Source organism: Heterodontus francisci, chromosome 4 (genome assembly GCF_036365525.1).
Source record: "Heterodontus francisci isolate sHetFra1 chromosome 4, sHetFra1.hap1, whole genome shotgun sequence".
Lineage (NCBI taxonomy): Eukaryota > Metazoa > Chordata > Chondrichthyes > Heterodontiformes > Heterodontidae > Heterodontus > Heterodontus francisci.
Window position 1 is genome coordinate 140,753,315 of NC_090374.1, and position 11,449 is coordinate 140,764,763.

The following is an 11,449-nucleotide window of genomic DNA, read 5'->3' on the forward strand; positions in this document are numbered from 1 at the left end:
GGGAAGGTGACCTTCAATGCCAAAGTGGCCAACCTTCATTTGGACCATTGCATCAATAAATGGTTATACTTTTTGCAAGTGCTGCATCAGTGTTTTTCAATGATGTGTTGCTTGCCTCTGATCTAGTTGCAGAAAAAAAATGCCTGCCCTTTAAATGGCAGCTGAAGTCCTTTAAGACCTTCAAGTGATCTGGATATCCCATCCCTCCCAATAGGATGCCCAATTACAGCGCCCAGTAGGATGCCCAATTCAGACTGAGTGCTTTCACTGGTTATCTAATCAGGGCTAACCCTGGTGGGCTCCACCATTCCAACTAACTTCACAGTGCACCTATCCTGCAGCCTGAAACCTGTGACCAGAAAACCACCCATCCCAGAGTTGGTAAGAAAAACCAAGAAGTAGCAATTAGGTGATGTCAAACTTGGGTTTAAAAGCTATGGTTTCTAGGATAAAAGGATGACTGAGAGCAGCAAGAAACTTACCAATGTTATGTTTATTTAGACAGTTTCTATCCTGTAATCTGTTGTTTAAAACAAATGCGAAGAGGAAATGTCCACTCAATACTGATAATGTGAATGTCATGTTCTATAGAATGCTCTGTTGTTTAATTATAAGATGCTTTCTCCATATACTACCATTTCTGTATGTAACTTCCAACTGTTAAATACTTTTGAATGGAATAAACTTGATTCATGCTAAAATACAATCGTGGTAATTTTGATTGATATATCATAGTGTAAAATGGGTGATAGCAATTCACCAGCTCATTTTACATCTCTTCCAATTTTTATTTCCATTGTCTTTAACAGAATCACACCCTGTACCTGTGGGAATCCAGCCAGAGAGGCTAATCCAAATGCCTGCTTATTCTGCCTGTTGTCATCACAGGGAAAGTTTATATAAATCCCAGTCCTGGCAAACAATCCATCAGCCATCTGCCTCATCTGTGCTTTTCCAGAAGTCAGAATTCACTTGTGGAACATAGAAAATAGCCCCAAAAGGCTCAGAAATTAACTAGCAACATAAGATGACAAATTACAACTAATCTATATGGAATATGGAGGGGATGATCCCTCTAAATACCATTCCTGCAGGATCTTTTCAGACTGTTAGCACTGAGTTGCTGGACAAATTTATCATGCAACACATCGGGCGCTGGGGCAGACAAATTTCACAAATGCGTCCTACAACTTGCGTAGTACCCGCATGCATTTAAGTGCAGGTAACTGGGAGATTCTCGATATATCTCTGGTACTGCCGTGGAAAGAATCACGGGCAAAAAAGTTGAGGACACAGGTGACTTTCACAGCCATTGGTATTGCATGGCCATCAGGTCCAGCAGGTAGCAGGTAGTTTTCTAGGAGCCTGCAGATGTCTGTGATTACCTGCTGTGACAACCTTAGTCTGCAGAAGCGCTGCTCTTCCGAGAGGTCATGGAAGCTGAGCCTCTGTCAGTACGCCCTGTTATATGGGTAGTGCCTCCTACAACCTTGGCTCGACTATTGCTCTCCTCTCTCCTGTTATGCACCTCCTAGTCTGTACCTCTCTCCTGCAAACCTCTGTCCTGTACACCATTATCCTGTTCTTCACCTTGCTAACCTTTTGCACCTCTCTCCTGTGCACTTGCTGATCCCACCACAGCATGTGCTCACTGCTGTGGATGGTGTACTGTCTACTGTCAAAAACATCCATGTTGCCTCCCATCCTGCTGTTGTCTGTTTGAAGGCCTCCAACATTCTCTAATACCTGTATGCTGACAAGAACTCTCTGCTGAACATTTGCCAGAGAGAACTGACAAAGCAGCTGTAAGCATTAAGAAGTCGGGGATATCTGAAGTTGATAGATCCCCATGAAGTGCAGCTGCAACTTGCCTCCTTCTCATTGGTCAATTTTCTGAGTCCTGGGAAACTCATGCAGAAGACACTAAATTCAAAGGTAAGTTAAATTCCTGTGACAAGGCACTTATTTGCATCCAATTATCAATTTAAATTATGGCTGGAATTTTGCATTGGGCGGGAGGCCCTGCCCACCAGCTGAAAAGTTGGGGGCAAGCCCGCCTCTGACGGGCCTGGGGAGCCAGGCTGGGATTTTTCCCTCCCCAGGCCCTTAATTGGTCTTGGGCCGGACTTCCACCTCCTTGAGGCAGGAGGTCCCATCTAATGGAGCTGCCGGCCAATCAGAGGGCCGGCAGCTCTTAGTCCCAGCAGCGCCACCAGGAGTGGTGGTCACTGCTGGGACTACACCCAGCCAACAGAGGTAACAGGAAGGACGGCCCCAGAAAGAAGGTGCGTTTTTAAGGCTTGTCAAGGACAATCGGCCAGGCCCTGACAAGGCAAGGGGGATCGGTTGCGGGGGGAGGAGTGTCGTGTGTTGGGGAAGGTTTGGGCTTCGGGGGCGGCCCTCCGTGGGTCACACACTGACTCTGGCAAGCAGGTTCCTCGCACACAGTTAAAAGCACTTCAGTAAAACTTGAATGTTGGCACATTGAAGCCAGGATACAGTCATGAGTACAAAAACAAGAAATGCTGGAATCACTCAGCATATCTGGCAGCATCTGTGGAAAGAGAAGCAGAGTTAACGTTTCGGGTCAGTGACCCTTCTTCGGAACTGACAAATATTAGAAAAGTCACAGATTATAAACAAGTGAGGTGGGGGTTGGGCAAGAGATAACAAAGGAGAAGGTGCAGATTGGAGCAGGCCACATAGCTGACCAAAAGGTCACGGAGCAAAGGCAAACAATATGTTAATGGTGTGTTGAAAGACAAAGCATTAGTACAGATTAGGTGTGAATATACTGAATATTGAACAGCATCCGCAGTATTTTGCTTTTATTACAGTCATGAGTATCTTTTCACCAAATTTGACTGCACACCCGATTCCAATCCTCCCGTTTTTGCCTGTTAAAATTCCCCCTGCAAAATGGGCCCTGATTCACTCTAACCCCATTTCACAGTATCACACAAAGTCAAAATTACTTCCAATGTGCTTATTATTTATTTTGAATTATTTCATTGATACAGTTGCTTTTACCAAGTCAAATTGCATAGCCACAATTTGGCTCACTTCCTCTAGACTCATTGTTATGTTCACATTCTCATTCACCCTGTCTACCACATTCAGTTAATGGGAAGTGCACATTATTAGAGACACTAAATAGAATTCATTATACTTTCACTCTCACAGACTTAGCTGAGAAAGACGCCTCAAGCTTTCTGTCATGTTTCTAGTGATACCAATTATTCTTACCACACATTATTTGTCTCGTTCAATTTTTGGACTCTGCAATTCAAAAGTGAAATTTTGGATTTCAAATTTACGTTTCTGTTTTGAAAATATTTTTTTAATTTCAGTAAATGACATTTAAATATGTTGATCTTCCCAAATTTATCAAATATGCTGGTAAATTTCCTGTGGCGTTATTCCCAGTGAGTCAAGGAATACATAGGCCCACAACCCATTCAGGAACCATTCCTCCTACTCCCAGTAAAGCCAGGGATGGCCCAGAAAAATGACTTTTCTCTTTCTCTCTTCCTCCTTTTCTCACAGAACATGGAGGACCAATGTTGCAGCAGGGACCTGAAACAGGTGTTAGCTCTCTTATTTGCATATGCAAATTCCTGATGCCTACTGCAGGTATGGGTGAAGGATGCTTCTTGTTTGTCCTTACCCAATATGGTGGGTGGCTCACCTCTTGTTGGAAGTTTGCATATGCTAGCTGCCCAGCATTTTGAGGCCTTAAGAGGCCACATAGTACCAGAAAAACAGGCATTATGTGGCTCCTATCTTGCATTAACAGAGGACCTTGCCCCTTCCCATTTAACAGGCTTCATCCTATCAGATTCTCTCTATCACTCCTCCAAGACTGGGTAAATATCCTTTTTTCACTTAACAGGGTCTCTCAAAAACAACAACAACTTTTATTTATATGGCACCTTTACACCATAAAATATCCCGAGGCGCTTCACAGGAGAATTATAAAAAAAAATATGACACTGAGCCACAAAAGAAGATATTAGGTCCGATGACAGGTCAGTTTTAAGGAGTGTCCTAAAGCCAGAAAGCGAGGTGGAGAGGCAGAGAGGTGTAGCAAAGGAATTCCAAAGCTTAGAGCCTAGGCAACTGAAGGCACAATGATGCAACAATTAAAATCAGAGATGCACAAGAAGCCAGAATTAGAGGAATTCAGATATCTTGGAGGGTTAGGTGAAGCCATGGAGGGATTTGAAAACAAGGATGAGAATTTTAAAATCAAGACATTGCTTGACCGGGAGCCGATGTAGGTCAGTGAGCACAGGGTTGATAAGTGAACAGGTCTTGGTACGAGTTAAGACACAGGATGCCCTCGAGTTTACAGAGAGTAGAATGTGGGAGACCAGCCAGGAGTGCATTAGAATAATCAAGCTTGGAGGTAATGAAGCCATGAATGAGGGTTTCAGCAGCAGGTGAGCTGTGACAGAGATGAAGTCAGGCAATGTTATGGAGGTGGAAGTAAGCGGTCTTAGTGATGGCACAAATATGAGGTCCGAAGCTCATCTCGGGGTCAAAAATGACACTGCAGTTGCAAACAGACTGGCTTAATCTCAGGCTGTTGCCAGGGAGAGGGATGGAGTCGGTAGCTGGGGAACAGAGTTTGGAGCGGGGACTGAAAATAATGGCTCTCCTCCCTCTCCTTCTGAATAGAGTCTCTGATGGTGACTATCAATTGCTGGCTTCCCACTTTACAAATGAAAAATGAGCACCAGCTTTGAAAATAGGAATGGGGGTGAATATCTCACCTGCTCTGTGAACACCCAAGGCTTGCCTGGTGCAATTTTCAGGTGGTCCTGTAAATGGGTAAGGAGTAACAGGCAGAAAACCAATTAAGTATGCTAACCAGTGTAGGAAATTGATTTAAAAACAGAAAATGCTGGAAATACTTAGGCATCATCTATGGAGAAAAACAGTTAACGTTTCAGGCCTGTGGCCTTTCATCAGAATGAACCCTGATTGCTATTTTCAAATTGCAACATTTAAATTGGAATGGACTCCTCATCACATGAAAAACTTGCATTTTATAGTAACTTTCACATTCGCAACAAATCTCAAAGGATTTAACAGGAGGTACATTTGTGTTGTCAATTGTTGAGGTTGTTAATACCAGAGCTTTGAATGTGGAGATTGTGAAGTTTGGATTGATGGAACCAAATTCTGGGATGTTCAGAGGCCTGACAGCATAAATCGTGCTTTTCTAAATGGGCAAGGTTGTTGGAGCCTGATTTTTGAACAGGTTTGTAGTGTGGATTTTAACCCGGTGTGGGTTTTGGGCGGGTGAAAGGTGGAGCGACTGCAAAAGTCACCCACTGTCATAGATTTCGCACTTGTAATATTTTAACTCCTGGGCATCATATACATGAATTTAGAAATCAGCGTCAGTGAATCCGCTCCATTTTAACTGTGCTGCTTCTTTCCCTTGGTTAGAAAGTATTTGAGTACTCTTCTTTTATAGAATATGATTGACAGTTTTTTTTAGTCGATAAGGGTGTGATTAGGGAGAAAGTTGAAAGTGGGGTGAACATTTTTGCACAATATGATTGATGAATACAAAACTTAAAACATAACCGATGAGGAAGCAGAAAAGGCACAGCCATTGAGGAGGTAATTGACAGACAGTCATGAGGGTTACAATGTAGACAACAGACGCAAGAAATGCTATTATGAAGATTTATACAGGGCATCCCAATGAAGCTTGAAAGCTTTTTCAAAAAGATGAGTTCCTCTTCAAGGGCAGTTTATAAATACAGTACAGGAAGCAAAGATCATCCATTGGAAAGATTTTCCATTTCAAATTATTTAATTCAATGCTGCTGTCAATTTATGATAATGTCTAACCTTTTATTGTAAATTTATGAAGCTGGGTAGGGACTGCATATCTTCAGAGAGCTAGTCACTTGTATAATATTGTCTCCATAGAGAAAATACATGCTTTCCTTACCTTAATTGCTGCAACAATTTTTTTTTTTAACTTTATGTTTGATAATGGGTAGGTCTAAAGGAACATTCAAATTGGCTGAAAAGAACCTTTGGGAAATGTGTATCAAGCATTTTGTTGTGTTTGGACACTGAACCTGTCATTGTTCTGTGTTCAGAGCTGCTGCAGGAGGTTCAGAAAAGTCACAGGAAGCAGCAGAGATTATGTTTAAAATGCATATACCAATAACCTAACTTCAATCTAAAAGGAGATGACCGAACTGAACAGAACCATGTCCTCCTCCACATCTCTAACACCTCTCCCTTTCCAGTTAGCCACATTGTATCCACACACATACAAAGCATGGAGAGCAGCAGTGGAGTTCTTCACCCACTTACATAGATTAGTTAATCATAGTCACACCCTTTTTAGGGTAATTTTCCACATGGTATTTGAATAAAAAGGTAACGTCAATTCAAGGGGCCACTGTTGATCTTTTTCAGTTTTGAAAATGATATGGATTCAGCAGAACAGGCTATTTCACCATGCTTCAACCCACTCAGCCCTTCAAAGTGTGCATGTCTGCTACAACTGTTGTACTGATGCAGCCTAAATCTGGAGGAACGAATCTCACTCTGCTTTGTTCCTCAGTTAGGGCCAGACCCTGAGTTTGGATTTATAATGCACAAATTTAGCTTTGTACTGACATTATTCTTGTATGGCTACATTCCCTGATTACTTACCCACCACCTGCTGGTATCTGAAAGTCACAGCCCACGACTTTCAATCCATGGACTTTCTGTTGTATTCCAGGGCTGGAATTTTCCCAGCCCTGTGGAGGTGGCTTTGGAGGTAGGGGACATGAAGCTGGCAACAGCAATGCCCAGGAGTTAAAATATCCCAAGTACGAAATGTGTGACAGTGGGTACCTTTTGCACTCGCTCCAGCTTTCACTTGATGGTGGTGGACAGATAGTTAAACCAATTAGTGAGGTACTTAGCAGCATTTTTTGAGCATACTTCAATCTTGCCATTGTTGTGTGGGGACCCCCCGCTGTGTCCGCACCCTGGCAAGTAAGAGGAGACGACTGTGCAGCGGGAGGTGGAGGCTGTGTTACATATGATTGAGATGTAACTTGATACCAACAGAAAATGGCAAGGCTGCAGCCTTCCCATTTCACAGCCTTGCCATTGAGTGTGGAATTCCTGGAGATGGATGTTTCCGATCACCATGAGTCTCATGATGTCTCAGCCATTTCCCTGATGCTGATGGCAGCAGCAGTGCTACCCTACTACTTCTGCTGCTTGGGCCTCAGCAGCGCTCCCATTGATCACACAGTGGGGCTTACTGGCCTCCCATACAGTCGACCTTGCTGTCTTGAGTTCCCGCCTCTGGAACCTGCCCACTGTCCCTAATTGGATGGCAAATGCAGAAGTGGCCTGTTAATTGGCCATCTTCCTTAAAATTAAACAGGGATGCTACCAAAATGTGCGGGCTCAGGCCCGAAAATGGTCCCAATGGGAGGTTCCCGATGCCCTGGTCTCTATCATGCCCATGTGTCTCTGAGGTCTCCTGCTTTCATCACTTTCTTGATCTTCCCCTAACTGCTTCTTGTCTCTGAGATTTAAGATCTCCCAGCATGTCTACATCTTTAAAATTGTCCCTACTCTATTTCTGAGAGATTGAACTCATGATAGAGATGTTTTTGTTATGTATCTGTCCCAAAGTTTAACATGGGTAAATGCCCAGAAGAGTTTGGTTTACAGATTTATTTTGATTCCAAATTCTCTAATTGTTAGAAAACAATGAGCCTGAAAATAACACTGTACGATACTTGTATGGAAATCCAAAACACATTCATAAGAAATTACTTTGTCACTTCAACAGAATGAATCTTTTCTTAATGATTTAATACCTCTTTTAAAATATTGGATAAAGGAATTCCCTATAAAGGCACTAGCTCAGATATTAACAGGGGCAGACCAATAGGTGGAGTGATGGAGTTTCAGCTGAGAAATCCAGAATGCTAAGTTTCCGTATACACTCTGGAGTTTTAAGCAGGCTGCAGCATCAGGTGGCTCCGGTCCATAACCCGAGTCAGCAGGGGTACAATTCTGGGAGAGTGTCTGATTCATGACCCCCAGTAGTCCGATCCATAATCCCAGGAGGAATCCAATCCCAGTGGGGAGAGGGTTTCTGATTGCTATTCCCAGTGGGCATCCAGTCTGGGGTTATATTGGCTGATGTGGGTGGGGGGGTGGTGGGTGTAGGGGGGAGCTTGGGAGCCAGAGAAAGTGCTCCCGCTTCTCCTGGTGCACCAGCAGTGCTGGAAATGTACTTACCTTCTCCCTGATGCTGTCCTCACCTCACATCAGTTGCTGCAGTTCCCAAGATCTGAGAAACCTGGTCGCACACTGTAAAACATGCAATGCAGGTTAAATCAGAGGTTGCCAACCTCATTAAAATATTTAAATTGCCACCCCACCTCCTGCCAGCTTGTTGACTGCCAGCCCCTTTTTCTGTTTCCATTAAACACAGAAATGGACAGGTTGGAGGCGAGTTCCTGATATGTTGGAATTTTGTCTGATTTAAGAACTCCACCTGCACCATGTGCTCACAAATGTTAAAATTATCCCCATTATTTGTGGAAATTAGCAGGTGCAGTGGATAAGTAAACACAGTTCTAATTTTTAGCACAAGCTGTAAGACTCTTAAAAAGGGGGTCTCACTTCCCTCTAAGGTCCAGACCCCATACTGAGTATCAATTGCACGAAACAGATTTTGGATACAATTTCCACTTTATGTGGAACACCTATATTAACTCACTAAGCAATAGTACATACTTATAACACCAGTTGTTTAGTAGACCCATGTACAGGAGCTCATTCCCGGGTGGTCAGGTCTGCTGAATGATGTCTTCCGCACGACTTTCTGTGACTGACCAAGTCACACTTCCCGGCTGCAGCAACAATGTCCTTGTGAGCTGTAGCTTTATACCCATTTCTGACCCTGGCCCCTTGACATATACTGTAATGTTTTGAATTGGGTCATCCGACTGGGTTTCAATACCTTATCAATCACACCCTGGCTATGCAAGACCACCTGCAGGTGGTCATATCCTGCTCTCAGCAGGGAGAGTTCTTAGGTGCATACCACCCATGGATGTGATACCTGCAGCTTGATAAGGCAGGAAGGAAACTTTTCATACATATTTCAAAAGGCTATTGTCCATGAGTGTGGTTTTAGACAGGCTGTTTGATGCTTTAACAGCCCAGGCTAGCCGGACAGTGGCATGTCCTGACTTGTCTGTCTGTGTGTATGTCGGGGGTCCTTGTTCAGTTACATTGTCTTTTATTTTTAAGAAGTCCAATATGAACCCTAGCAATGATGTCTTCGGTCAGAATTTTTCTCCCTTCGTCCCGATATCCTTCGCCTCCACGTCTTCACCACCAGGTGAGCTCCACACGTTGGTCCACACCACTGGTTACATTTTACTTATGAACAGAAATGCAGGAGATATTAACAAATGCCTCACAGCATAACAAAAATACAAGAGGTATTCAAATGCCTTACAAACTATCTGGAATGCTGACCCTGCAAGTGTTATACATCTTCTTGCTTCTTACTATTCCCTTCACTTGTACTTCCTTTTCCTCTTGTGAGGTTGTTTTTACACAAATGGTATAGTTTTCGAAAATTTTCATACCAATACTGCATTATATCCAGCAAACAGGACATGCCTTTTTTCCACCACACAATGGCCTGCTTAATAATCTGATGGAGAGATAGCAACATTCATCAGAAATGTCTCTGCACTGTAAAATTAGAATATGGTAGAACAAAGAATAACTATTTTTCCTGAAATATACTTTGAATTAACAGAATGGAATACATCTATTGGCTGTTTTTGCATCTGTACCATCTTGTAGCTAATGGACATTGTCACTTCTTGTGGGTGAAAATTTGAGCAGGCTTTCCAGTCTCTCATGAACGTGTATTGACTTACTATTGAATGTTAAATCATACATAAGATTATTCCACCATCTGCATGCTCTCACCTTGGACCAAACAAATAAAGGCTTAACAAGCCGCTTCAATTGCTTCCTGTCACTTCATCCTTATCACTTTCAGCTTTGTCACTTGTTTCAAGCCTTTTCACTGTGTATATGCCATTAGAAAGTGAAGCAATTTGGCAGTGGCTACAAAATGTAAGTATGATTACAACAGCAGCCTTTTATGGGATGCAATACCTATTGATCTGGGGCAGACAGTGCTACGCTCCAATCTTGATGTCTTTTATGTTGGAACCGTAATCTCCTTTGACATTCCATTTTCTCTTACAAAACATTTGTCTCTTTGCTTTGCTTAACTTTTTTTTTGGTGTTCAACAAAGAAAGCTTTCTTTTTCTGTTTCTGAACAGCAGACTGAGACATCAAATAGAATTAGTGACAGTGTTATCACAGGCATGAATTAATCAAATGCGTGGCCTAGCACACACAACACAGACAGAAATCTGGTTTTGTTGCAAAGCGAAACCCCATGAAAGCAATTATTTGTAGAAAAAAGAGGATACAAAGGAGACTAGATTAGTTATCTAAAACATGTTAAATAATTCTGAAGGACCCTAAATGTTTAAACTCAGGAGAAAGATAGATATAGGATTAATAGACCTCTGTACAGGCCCGATGAAGGAAAAAATCTAACCAAAGAAATTGAATAATCAATTCAAGGTATCTATCTTTGTAAGGATCTATTAAAACCACTACACTTTACTAAATTGGTGGATGTGGATCATTCACTTCCAAAGTCTTTACTTGGTGACCTTTTATGAATGTGGCTAAGGTTTGAAAAGATAAAACATTTTGAAAATTTAGATATTTAAGTGAATAGTAATCAGGAGTTTCCTCAAAGCTGCCCCCACTACACCACTTTAACTTTACTGGAAGTGAAGCGGAAAACCCGTTTACAGGCGTCAATGTGATTTCCACTGCTCTTCCAGTGAAATTGAACTCTGGAACTGTAAAGGGACCATTGCAGGTCAGGAACAAAAGGATAAGTGATTAAGATATAACTTATCTGAATATAGAGCTGGAAGAGAGGCAGAGCTCCTTCTGCTTCCACATTCAAATCACTAGTCTGCTGTCGGCCATCTCACATTTTCCCCGATGACTGCCGCTACCCTCACAATCTGGCCTCTGCCCTCCCAGTCACGCTCCACCGTGCCCACATCTACCCTCCTGGCCACCTCGATCCTACCTCATGGCCAGCACTACCCTCCTTTCCAACTGCTACTTTCCCAACTGCTCCCCACTATTACCTAGTCTATTCTCCAGGTCACCAACTGACCTCTCTCTAACCTCCCTTCCGACAATCATGACCCAGCACTTACCGCCCCCCTCCCTCCACCAACTTCCCTCCCTCCCAGCACCAACTACCCTCCCAGCACCAATGTCGCTCCCTCCCAGCACCAACTACCCCCTCCCAGCACCAACTGCCCTCCC